Source organism: Polypterus senegalus, chromosome 15 (assembly GCF_016835505.1).
Source record: "Polypterus senegalus isolate Bchr_013 chromosome 15, ASM1683550v1, whole genome shotgun sequence".
Lineage (NCBI taxonomy): Eukaryota > Metazoa > Chordata > Cladistia > Polypteriformes > Polypteridae > Polypterus > Polypterus senegalus.
Window position 1 is genome coordinate 76,103,122 of NC_053168.1, and position 13,743 is coordinate 76,116,864.

A 13,743-nucleotide genomic window follows, 5' to 3' on the forward strand; every position below is an offset into this window, starting at 1 on the left:
ACTCGACTCCTTTTGGCTCGACCTTTGCGGGAGTGGAATCAGGCAGGAAACTCCTGCCCGTTCACCCGCTCAGTTGAGGGTTCCAAGCGTCCCGGGGAAATGTACTGCGGAGTCTCTGGTGGCTTCCCCGGAACCTGAGTAAAAGGGCCGGGCGTGGAACCCGGCCATCCATTACAATACACACATACATACACACACACACATATACATATATAGATATACACAAACATACATACAGATAAATATACATATATATACACACACACACACACATATATAAACATATATACAGATCTACATATATATATACATATCACATATATACACACATATACTGTATATATATATATATATATATATATATATATATATATATATATATACACTAGCAGAATACCAAGCGCTTCGCAGCGGAAAAGTAGTGTGTTAAAGAAGTTATGAAAAAGAAAAGCAAACATTTTAAAAATAACGTAAGATGATTGTTAATGTAATTGTTTTGTCATTGATATGGGTGTTGTTGTCATATCTATCTATTTATATATCTGTATATATATATATATCTGTATATATGTATATATATATATATATATATATATATATATATATATATATATAGCAAAATACCTGATTGGCAGCGGAGAAGTAAAAGAAAAGGAAACATTTTAATAATAACGTAACATGATTGACAATGTAATTGTTTTGTCATTGTCATGAGTGTTGCTGGCATATATATATATATATATATATATATATATATATATATATATATATATATATATATATACTGTATATATACACACACACATATATACATACTGTATATACACATATACATATCTACATATATACTGTATATACACATATATATACAAATCTACATATATATATCCACATATATATATATATTAGGGGTGGGACTCTATTAAAAAAATTAATCCAATTAATTAGAGGCTGTGTAAGAATTAATCTTGATTAATCGTATGTAATCGCACACGTAAATTTGCCCCAAATCGCAAATGTTTTTTTTTTAATTTAAAAGGGTTTTAGTGGGCGACAGAATCAAATAATAGACATGGACATGAATATTGTAAACTGAAGCTGTTTTAATTTCTGAAAAAAAAAGCCTTTAAACTGCATTTGAATTCAAAACAGAAACAAAAATATCATCCCTGGTTAAAATTGGGCAGACTTAAAATAAAGTGGTAGTTTAAGTACTTTAAGTACATTTTCAGAATAGTATTGTCTTTAAATAATAATAACCAAAATTTCAACATAAAGTGCAGTTTTCTTCTTAAAAAATAAGTCAGAAACATAAAAGGTAATTTGACCAACTTAATCTTTAAACTCTGAGTAACATTAGCCAAAATTATTTTGTACATTAGGCTAAAACAGTGTGATCATTGAACATTTTGTAATTAGATGTAATTAGAATTACTAACGGTCACGGAAGTCCAATGATCCCCAGTAAGAGCCACAAAGTCCGCTTTCTGTAATGCATCTAATTTTGCTTGCTTTTCAGTGTGCACAAAACCATGCTTTTATCAAGGCTTCGCTCGGGTAGTCGAAATGATCAGTCGTAGGAACGCGCTTTATTCCGACTCTAACATTTTTGTAGCTGTGATGTGTGCATCAGTGTAATGGATGTACCAGGAAATCATGCATTGACAAAAGTTCCCGTTTGCTTGGAATTGAAAGTGTGATTAAATGCGTTATTTTTAACGTTATGGAGTACATGCATGGAAGCTTCTCAGCTGTGCTTGTGCTAATAAAGGGAAACATTTTAAAAATAACGTAACATGATTCTGAGTTAACCTAATATTTTTCATACGTCCCAAACCAAGGAGATGCGAAGGTAAAATGAATCGGTAGCGCGTACATACTCAGTGCATCCCTCTCGGGAATCGAACCTCAATTCGGCATTAGAGGCGAAGACTCTACAATTCGCCACAGCTGTGGCTTGTCTATCAGAGTATGTACTGTAGATCGGGTATATATATACATTTATATATATATATATATATATATATATATATATATATATATATATATATATATATATATATATATATATATATATATATATACCCGCGTATCGCAGTGGAGAAGTAGAAGTTATGAAAAAGAAAAGGGAACATTTTAAAAATAACTTAACATGATTGTCAATATACAGTAATTGTTTTGTGAGTGTTATTGAATGTTGCTGTCATCAAGGATTTGATTATCATTATTTGTTTCAATCAGGTCGTATTTGTACGATGTGTTGTGTTCAAGTTACATTCCGTGTTTGTCAATCGTTGTAAAGATAAGAGGTTTCATTCATCGATTAGTTTCTTACTGCATCAATAAACAGCTCGTCTTCCTCTTTATCTGAGATGTGACAAACTGCATGCACGGGTTTTTTTACACTGTCTTCCTTTAGCGGGACATTCACTTTTTCCACCGTGTGCTTTGTTTCGCAGTAGCTGCACTTATGAATATGATTGTATGTATCAGACGCTTCATATTTTTTTGCTGCCTTCTCAATTGTGTAATTCGGTTTTTGTTCAGCACTCTTTGGAACTGTTGCTTTTTGTCTGTGCACTGCGCCAGTTCACGTGAGCCGCTTGATGTTCTTGCATCGAAGGTTCCCAGCTGTGCTGGTGCCATCTCGTGTAATGTCAGCTAAGACCCGGCACTTAAAAGTTTCTCTCGCAGTTTCAATGAGTCTGTGCCAAACACCACCCTGACCATCTCATCTTCCTCTGCATAAGCACAGTCCTTCACACGTGAATATTTACCGGCAGTGTTTGTATTGAATTGCCGCTGATGGACGGCCTTATATGGGCAGGCACTAAATTACAAACGCTAGTGGCAGCCTGTCTATGAACTTAATTTAATATAAACTTACGGTTCACGCCGTGCTTTGTTTCCGCAGTAGCTGTACTTATGAATATGCTTGTATGCATCATTTGCTTCATAATGTTTTTCTGCCTTCTCAATTGTGAAATGGCGTTTTGTGCTCATCGCTGTTTGGAGTTCTTCCTTATTCTCTACGTACTTACGTAGGAGGCGTGATGATGTCACACAAAACTCCGCCCCCCACGGCCATCTCTAACTCAACTCCATTACATTATATGTAGAAAAATAGGTTCCAGTTATGACCCTTACGCGTAGAATTTCGAAATGAAACCTGCCCAACTTTTGTAAGTAAGCTGTAAGGAATAAGCCTGCCAAATTTCAGCCTTCTACCTACACGGGAAGTTGGAGAATTAGTGATGAGTCAGTGAGTGAGTCAGTGAGTGAGTGAGTGAGTGAGTGAGTGAGGGCTTTGCCTTTTATTAGTATAGATATATATATATACATATATACACATCTACATATATATATACTGTATATAGCAAAATCCCCGCACTTCGCAGCAACGTTTGTATACCACGTTGTCAGTTCAGCACTCCGGATGTGCACTGAGCTTACTTTTGAGAATGCAACATATAGTTTTGTCCAGGAGAAAAGCAATGTTGCCTCAAATCAATGGCAACCTTTTGAAGTGTCTGTCCCTGAGACTTATTGTCATCGTGAAGCAGAGCCTTACTGGAAATTGGAGGCATTTGAATTGAAATGGGAGATCAGAGGGTATAATGGTGATATGAGGAAAACATTCAGAGTGTGGCGCTGTGCTGTTTTTTTGTGTAGCTGCCTTCACACTGCATCTCCGCTGCTTTATAAACGAACGCCACATGAGGCCATCGTTTCTCCTTGCTTCGCGGTTCTATACTGTTTTATTGTGCGTTTAATACGATTGCTATAGTTATTGTGTAGCTATTTGAGACTAACTGTACTGTTTAGGTACCCATCTCCTTTATTTAATCCGCGGCTTGCACGCTAATTTTTGTTCATTTATTACGATTATAGTTATTTATTGATTCCGCTCTCTAGCTGACTGCCTGCTCATATAAGGCGCTCTGCTGGTTTTTTGTGAAGCAGCCTTTACACAGCTTCTCCACCGTTTTATAAATGAACGACATATAAGGCCATCCTTTTACTTTGCCTCGCCAAGAAAGCTGCCTTTTTATTTAATCCATGGGTTCTCCGCTGTCCCTCTTTAGCTGACTGCCTGCTCATATAAGGCGCTCAGCTGTTTTTTTGTGAAGCAGCCTTTACACAGCTTCTCCGCTGTTTTATAAACGAAAGACATATAAGGCCATCATTTTCCCTTGCTTCGCCAAGAAAGCTGCCTTTTTATTTAATCCACGGGTTCTCCGTTGTTTTATTGTTCGTTTATTACGATTGTTATAGTTCTCTTTATATAGCACGTTGTCAGTTCAGCAGTCCGGTTGTAATATGACGAAGCTGCGCGAGCTCACTCTTGAGAATGCAACGTATAGTTGTCCAGGAGAAAAGCAATCTTGCCTGAAATCAATGGCAATCTTTTTGTAGCGTGTGTCCCTGAGACTTATTACTTGTCATCGCGAAGCAGAGCCTTACTGGAAATTGGAGGCATCTGAATTGAAATGGGAGATCAGAGGGTATAACGGGCATGCAAGGGATACATTGAGTGTGGAGTAACTCTAGAGACAGCGTGTGTATTAACTTGTGGATTTTTCTGTGAGTATTTGGTGGCAGCGTGACGAAGTTGCCTACGCAAGACCGCGTTAGCTGTGGAGCTCAGCTCGGAGCATATTCTTTTCCTACCTTGTCAATTGTGTAATGCGTTTTTTTAACAGGTTTGATGCATGGAAGTGATAACTCGTACTGCGTTTAGGTAGTTCACGTAAGCTGCTCTCTTGTGTGATGTTGCGATGTCCACGGCTTCATTTAACGTTAGCTAAGACCCGGCACTTAAAAGTTTCTCGCTACAGCAATTTTAACTCCGTTACAAAGTGATCCAAAGTCTTGTTTATACCTTGTGTCTTCTCATTAAACTTGCATCTCGCTAATAAAGTATTCGACGAAAGCATGACAAACTGCAGCGGGAGCGTGCCCATAAACTTAATTTAAACTTACGGTTTACACCGTGCTTTGTTTCCGCAGTAGCTGCACTTATGAATAAGCTTGTATCGTTTTTGTTCAGTGCTCTTTGGGAGCTCTTCCTTCTTTTCTACGTACTGCGTTCACAGTCAGTTGACGTCATTACGTGGGACGCGTGATGATGTGAGGCGCAGCTCCGCCCCCCATGGCCATCGAGCTAAAGTCCATTACAGTATATGGAGAAAAATAGGTTCGAGTTATGACCATTACGCGTATAATTTCGAAATGAAACCTGTCCAACTTTTGTAAGTAAGCTGTAAGGAATGAGCCTGCCAAATTTCAGCCTTCTACCTACACTGGAAGTTGGAGAATTAGTGATGAGTGAGTGAGTCAGTCAGTCAGTCAATCAGTCAGTGAGGGCTTTGCCTTTTATTAGTATAGATTAGGAAAAGCACAATAGTATGATTTTTACTCTATAAGACATTTAGAAATATTTTTGCTATAGCTTTAAATACTTACTCTTGTTTGTCATTTTCCTATTATTTTTCCCTTATTCGGTGTAGTTTGCTCCCTGCATTGTATCCTAATTAAAAACAAGCAAAGTAGACACATGGGCAAAGAATACTAAATGATGAAAGGCTGTAACCGCTTCAATGTAAATGTCAATAATGGAAAGGCAGAATACAAATTAGGATGAATATAAAAACAAAAAACATCCACATATAACTGTTTGATTTTATTAAAATGTATTAACACACTTACTTTTGTAATTTCTTCATTGACCTCAAAACATAGAAACTGGAAGATAATAGTTCACTTTATTAGGCTAGGAGTCCAATTGAAAAACAGAAGTTGGTTGGAACAAAAACCTGCATCCCCTGAGGGTCCCCATTACCGAGTTTGGGAACTACTGATCTATAGGTATCTTAATCTTTCAGTTCTATATTTACTATCATTGTAATACATTTTTTAAATATTCTGAATTTGTAGCATTTAACCACATACAGGCCTTTTTTTAAAATTTTAATGCAACCAGAGGTGAGAAATGAGATTGTATAACTGTGAAGAGTTTTGCAGTTTTACATTTCACACTAATAAACACAATTGTTTTATCAAGCACAGAAAGATGAGTTCATCCCTCCATTTTCTAGATCAACTCAACTTTGCAAGTCAGGATCATTGTGGGATCCATTACCTGTCCTGGGTGCACTGAGCTTAAGATTGAAACTAATTGTGCCAGTCCATCACAGTGCATACTCACTCAAACATCCACATTCAGTCATCCAGGGCCAGTGTGGCATCACCAGTTAATTTTTAAGTATTAAGGATGCAGAGGGACAATCTTTCCAGACATGGCAAGAATATGCAAAAATTCCACAGGTAGTGTTAGGATGAAACTTCATTGCAAGCCACTATAGTTATGAGGCAGTAATAAAAACTATTGCACTACTGTACTTCCCACACAAGACAATGTTTTTAATATCCTGGAAATGATGACACTGTACTGTAGGTTGGGGTGTCTTTTAGTTGAAAGCTTAAAGACCAATTTTGCTAGGCTTATTAATGATCACATAATATTGATCAAAATAAGCAGGCAGAGAGATGGGTCTTTTTTATTTTTGAACCAGGCAAATTCATTTTAAGTGCCCAGTCACACTCTGACATTAAGGTTTTATTAGTTTGAAGTACTGAACAATTCTTTGAGAAGTATGATTGCTTCAATCCCTCTGATATTTAAGATTTGGCTTGTGTACAAACCTTTGTAGCTACTAATATATTGAGAGGTTTTGAGCAAATGTAACTATTACTACAACCTCAGAAAAGAAAAGTGTGTGATACAGTAATTTGTGCTAACAGCACAAACCATCAGTACTGTTTACGTCATGGAAATTCTTGCTCAAAATGTTAAAAAATGCAATTGTAATATTTTATAAAAAAGCATTAGCAATAGGCTGTGTAGCTTTTTGCAGTTTAATCAGAAATGACATATTGCCTCTTTATATCCTCTGCTTGTTGTTGTAGAAGTAATTGTCTGTTGCTCAGTATTATGTGAGTTTATCACTTTTATCAGTTCTGCCTGTTGGAAAATGTTTCACACTGTTCTCTCCCATAAGTTTATGGTAAGCTTAATTTTGGTAATTTTTGTTATTAAAGTAGCGAATTTTATATCCATAAATATTATCATTGGCTCTACAGGTATATGAGTTTGCCTAGCTAATGAACTCTGCGTTTTGCAAAATGGTAAAAGGAGCTTTAAAAATACTATTTCTACTACTGATAATGATGTAATTAATCATTACCACACTAGTATTGCATTTTTCTATTTGAATAAAACAACAGATCATTGCAAATTAGAGTATGTTGTTCTTTATTGGGTTAAACTGATAAAGGGGATTATATGCAATAAATCAAAACAAAAACAAGAAGGGCAAATCACTAGTTGCTCTTTGAGCATCACTCTGAGCAGCCATTTATATAATTCCCAAATGTTTGCTTAGCTTTGGGAAGTTCATCATCTTAACTATCAAAACTATTGCCTTCTCTGCATGGCTTGTCACAACTGATCATCTTAAAATAGCTTTACTGTCATTTCATGTTTCACATTACATGCAGTGGATTTTTTCAAGATTAAAACACTGTATTCCACGGGTAGCCTTCCCCTCTGTTATGAGGTCATCAAAGAAACAAGAAATAAGCCTAGAATAAAGAAAGAATGTCAGTTTTAATATTTGTTAAGTATTTGTTTAAATCAGTATTAACCTAATGTACAAGTGGTGTTCAGACCATTCTGCAGTTATTTTCAACTATTGAACTTGTACTGCTCATATGCTGTTCATATGCTAAAACCTATTGAATTACATAAACACGCAATATACATGCAATCCATGTTGTGATTTCCAAATCACTTTACACAGTTTTGTGACAATCTACTGTGGCTATGGCTGTAAAATAATGCATAGCCAGTTTTTCAATTCCAGTCATTAGATCCTCAATTCCAAGAATCAAAATTAAAAAGAGCTGGCTGTGATAACTGTCCCCTGATATTTAGGTCTCAATTCTCAGCACTCAGCTCTTGCAGAGAGCATTGTGTTAATCATGTTTTTGTAGCGCTTCTGTTTTTTACAAAGGGAAATTGCATTTTGAAAGAAATTTGAAGTTACAGGTGAGAGTACAGTCCATCAATTAAGAACCATTCCCTAGTATTTTCTAATATGAAAAAAAATAAGCCCGCAAACATTATTCACACATTTCTTTAAATAATTACCCAAATCCATTTTCTAATGACTTTTTTCCTGTTTAGAATGGTGTGGGTGAGTATGGAATACAATCTGTTCCAAAATGTATTAAATAAAAAAGTATATAAATATAAGATATATAAATATATGTACAAAGAACAGTATGTGCGTACACACACACACAAATATATATACAGTCAGATGAAAAACTTTGGGAATTCTTTGGATTTTTGTTTATCATTGGCTGAGCTTTCAAAATAGCAACATCCTTTTAATATATGACATGCCTTATGGAAACAGTAGTATTTCGGCAGTGACATTAAGTGTATTGGTTTAACAGAAAATATGCAATATGAATTATAACAAAATTAGACAGGTGCATAAATTTGGGCATCCCCAACAGAGATATTACATCAATACTTAGTTGAGCCTCCTTTTGCAAATATAAAAGCCTCTAGATGCCTCCTATAGCCTTTGATGAGTGTCTGGATTCTGGATGGAGGTATTTTTGACCATTCTTCCATACAAAATCTCTTAAGTTCAATTAAATTTGATGGCTGCCGAGCATCGACAGTCTGCTTCAAATCATCCCATAGATTTTCGATGATATTCAAATTAGGGGACAGTTGCGGCCTTTCCAGAACATTGTACTTGTCCCTCTGCATGAAAGCCTTTGTAGATTTCGAACTGTGTTTTGTGTCATTGTCCTGTTGGAATATCCATCCCCTGCGTAATTTCAACTTTGTCACTGATGCTTGAACATTATCCTGAAGAATTGCAGGTCTTTGGAGGTGATCTGTGGGTTGTCTGTAACCATTTTCACAATCCTGAGCATATGCCGCTCCTGGATTTTTCTTGGCCTGCCAGACTTGGGTTTAACAGCAACTGTGCCTGTAGCCTTCCATTTCCTGATTACATTCCTTATAGTTGAAACGGACAGCTTTTTGTAGCCTTCCCCTAAACTATGATACTGAACAATCTTTGTTTTCAGATCTTTTGAGAGTTGCTTTGAGGATCCCATGCTGTCACTCTTCAGAGGTTATTTAAATGGAAGCACAACTTGCAATTGACCACTTTAAATACCTTGTCTCATGATTGGACACACCTGTCTTTGAAGTTCAAGGCTTAACGAGCTAATCCAAACAAATTGGTGTCGCAAGTAATCAGTATTGAGCAGTTACATGCATTCAAATCAGCAAATTTTTGCACTGCCAGTTTTTCACATTTGATTTAATTTCATACAACTAAATACTGCTCCACTAAAAATCTTTGTTCAGTAAACACCCCAGTACTCAGATGTTCCTAAGACATGAAAGACATAACACTGTTATCTTTTTTGTTGAAAGTAGAGTATATGCAGGCTGAGAGTTCCCAAACTTTTTCATATGACTGTATATGAGTTAATAAATTATAAAAAAAAAAGCACATAAATAAATGGCATTATTAATTAACTCTGTAATACAATGACATGATTTGGTTTTGGTTCAAAACCCCTTATTCACTGGTCAAGAATCTTAACTTCAAGATTGACATTTAATGCCAAGAGTTTTCATGAAGTAACTGTCAATAATAGAGTAGAACAAATGCACACATTTTTACGTTTTTGACTGTATGAATGGGTATTGCACATTTTTCCTTGGATGTTTTTCTCGTTGTTTCAGATTTGTTGACAACAGAACCCAGTTTGAATATTAAATATGTAATCTCTACACAAAAATATGAGATTATAATTTTTTTTTGGCTGGAGGTAGGTAATATTTAGAAAAGAAAAAAAAAATATATATATATATACAAACAGGTAAAATTCCATTACAACGAACTCCCAGGGTCCTAAAAAATATTTCGTTATAACAAAAAATTGGTTGTAATGAGATTCTGTATTTGTTACTATAGCGCTTTCTTTAACTTGCACCCAGGCATTTGCAATCATTTCAATAGCTTCTTTTGTGTTAATTGTAATCTCCTCCTGCCTACAAGTTATGCTGAGGAGAATTTTTCTCAGCATTTCCTTGCGATAATACACTTTCCCGAACCACGATTGCAGTGTCTATGGAAGATTGTTTGTCCGTTGCCGGGGCAGGGCAAAAACAGGCTCATAGTGCTGCAGTGAAGTGACACAGAAGCAAATAATAAAAGATCCGGGTTGTGCAATAAGTCCCTGTCTTGCACCCCAAAACACGAGGCTGAGTCTCAGTACTTTAGGAAAACCAACTTTATTCAGCTTGAAACAGGAACGGCACACTTATTTATTGTAGCGTGATCTGCCACTCTGATATACACAGACACAGCAGTCATGCTGCATCACCTATCAGTATCTTTTCTGTTTGCTTTGGTGGAGAGACGCAGCATAGATGAGAGATGCAGAATATCTTTCAGCCAGCTGTTGCCCCGGCAACAGATAAACAGTCTTGCATAGACGCGGAGATCGGACTTCGCAACGCTCTTCGGCATGTCGTCCAGTTAGGGGAGGTCCCAAGAGAGTTTACAAACCTCACATTTTCTTGAAAGAGTGCAGCATTAATAGGAATGTTTCCTGAACAAGCATCTCTGAACCACATAAAAACTGCTTTTTCGACGTCTTCAAATGTAGCAGTTCACATACGTTTGCAACCCGAGATTTATTTTTCTTTTTTTGCTTGGTCTTTCAAGAAAGTTGACAGCATCGATGGAAAAATTCCGAATTCACTGGCAACGTCTTTTTTTGCCGCAATCGAGAGCTGCAAAAATGTAAAGTTTTTTCTAACATGAACTGTTATTGTTTTTTCGTGTCTGCCATTTCTATAGGAGATTAACAATGAGTTAAATTCCAATGGAGGTTTTTTAAATGTTGACGAGCAGTAAGCAAAAGGTATCACTCAAAACCGCAGGAAACAGGGTAAAAAAAACCAGTACGAGGAAAGTTCAAAGAAAGAAAAAAAAAATTACAATGTTTCTGTTTGGGGATCATTGTGCACAACTGAGCTGCGGCCACAGAAATAGCTGCTCTGCAGATGATTCATTCAGGCATTTCAAGGTCTTTTGGGCACTTCGTTATAATGAAATTATCTGCTGAATGTACTTCGTAGTAACGAGATTTCTATAGACTAGCGTCATATGGTAAACTGTCGGGACCATAAAAAGACTTGGTTGTAATGAAAATTTCGTTGTAAAGATATTCGTTATAAAGCAATTTTACCTATATATATATATATATATATATATATATATATATACACACACACACAGAGTGGGCCATTTATATGGATACACCTTAATAAAATGGGAAAGGTTGATGATATTAACTTCCTGTTTGTGGCACATTAGTATATGTGAGAGGGGAAACTTTTCAAGATGGGTGGTGACCATGGTGGCCATTTGGAAGTCGGCCATTTTGGATCAAACTTTTGTTTTTTCAATAGGAAGAGGGTCATGTGACACATCAAACTTATTGGGAATTTCACAAGAAAAACAATGGTGTGCTTGGTTTTAACGTAACTTTATTCTTTCATGAGTTATTTACAAGTTTCTCTTTGTTTACAGCCATTGACATGTCGCAGAGGTTAACACGTGAGGAGCAGATAGAAATTGTGTTGATGTCTGGTGAACGCAGTAACCGGTCATTGCAGCAGATTTCAATGCAAGACACCCTACGAGACCACCCATCTCCCATGCTACAGTTAGCAAACTGCTTGCTAAGTTTCGTGAAACTGGTTCAGTGTTGGATTTGCCAAAATGAGGACGCATGAAAACTGTCACTAATGAAGAAACATCAGTGGCTGTCCTAGCTTCATTCAGCAAGAGCCCACAGCGTAGTACTCTCCGCATGTCACTGGAGAGTGGCATTAGTCGAACATCCCTTCGGCGGATATTAGCTACTCACAAATGGCACCCTTACAAACTCTGACCCAGATTGGCGCACTAAATTTGCAGAATGGGCAAAACAAAAATTGGAACAGGACCCTCAGTTTATGCAGAAGATTTTGTTCAGTGATGAGGCAAACTTTTATGTGAATGGTGAAGTTAACAAACAAAACCACCGCTATTGGTCTGACACTAACCCACATTGGATAGATCCCTCCAAGACTGTTGGAACAAAAAATTGATGGTATGGTGTGGTATATGGGGTACAAAGATAGTGGGGCCATTCTTCATCAATGGAAACCTCAAGGCCACTGGATATGCGAAATTCCTACATGATGATGTGTTTCCCTCTTTATGCACTGAAGCTGGCACGTTCCCTGAGTTTTTCCAGCAAGATGGTGCACCACCACATTATGGGTGTCAGGTCCGAGCATTCCTAGATTAACAGTTTCCTGGAAAGTGGATTATCGTGGGCCAGTTGAATGGCCCCGAGGTCTCCCGATCTGACCCCCTTAGACTTTTATCTTTGGGGTCATCTGAAGGCAATTGTCTATGCTGTGAAGATACGAGACATGCAGCACCTGAAACTACGGATACTGGAAGCCTGTGCTAGCATTTCTCCTGCGGTGTTGCTATCAGTGTGTGAAGAGTGGGAGAAGAGGGTTGCATTGACAATCCAAAACAATGGGCAGCACATTGAACACATTTTATAAGTGGTCAGAAACTTGTAAATAACTCATGAAAGAATAAAGTCACGTTAAAACCAAGCACACCATTGTTTTTCTTGTGAAATTCCCAATAAGTTTGATGTGTCACATGACCCTCTTCCTATTGAAAAACAAAAGTTGGATCCAAAATGGCCACCATGGTCACCACCCATCTTAAAAGTTTCCCCTCACATATACTAATGTGCCACAAACAGGAAGTTAATATCACCAACCATTCCCATTTTATTAAGGTGTATCCATATAAATGGCCCACCCTGTATGTGTATGTATATATATATATATATATATATATATATATATATATCTCAATCATATATATAATATGTTTGTGTATACGTATTACATATACTGTATATGTACCTTTTCAGTCGAGTATTCCTTCTAACTAACTAAATTTGATTAGCACAATGCAAACAATTAAAGAGTACAATTCAGTCTCAAAAATGAGTAAGTTACCAATGAGAAATGTTCATCTCACAAAAATGAATACTGAATTCATGTTTCCCCCATATTTTACTATGTTTTAAGTTTTCAGAAGTATGTGGAACAAGATGCTCTTTAAAATGCTATTTAATTTACTGTAACCACAAATTAGAACATGAAGTATACTGCTTGTAATGTGTTTACTTGAACAAGTTTAACTACTTATACATTTTTTTCCTCATAATGAGATTTACGTTTATTCCAGAGCGACCCAACTCCTTAATGGCACTGTTAGACCTCTACTATTGTCCTAACTATATTCGTTCTGAAATGTTTCTTTCTTCCTATCCTCCTGGCCGCATTTCTTTTCCTGCCTTTCTCTATGGCCGGGGCAGGTGGTGATGACTGTGTCCCTATCCTCTATACTATTGGGCAACTAGCATTCTGTAGATATATCTATAATAGTCACACAGAGCTGTGTTTAAGGTATTTTGTTGGGTGAGTGCTTCATGAGAGGAAGTCAGTCAGTCATTATCCAACGTTCCATTCCTTATATTATGGATATTAAA

The 13,743-nt window shown here is 36.7% G+C and overlaps 1 protein-coding gene across 4 annotated transcripts in view; it reads left to right on the forward strand.

Moving 5' to 3' along the window:
- The window catches only part of vps50 (VPS50 EARP/GARPII complex subunit), a 391,193-nt gene that overhangs the window by 240,443 nt on the left and 137,007 nt on the right, over positions 1–13,743 (forward strand). The window lies entirely within an intron of this gene.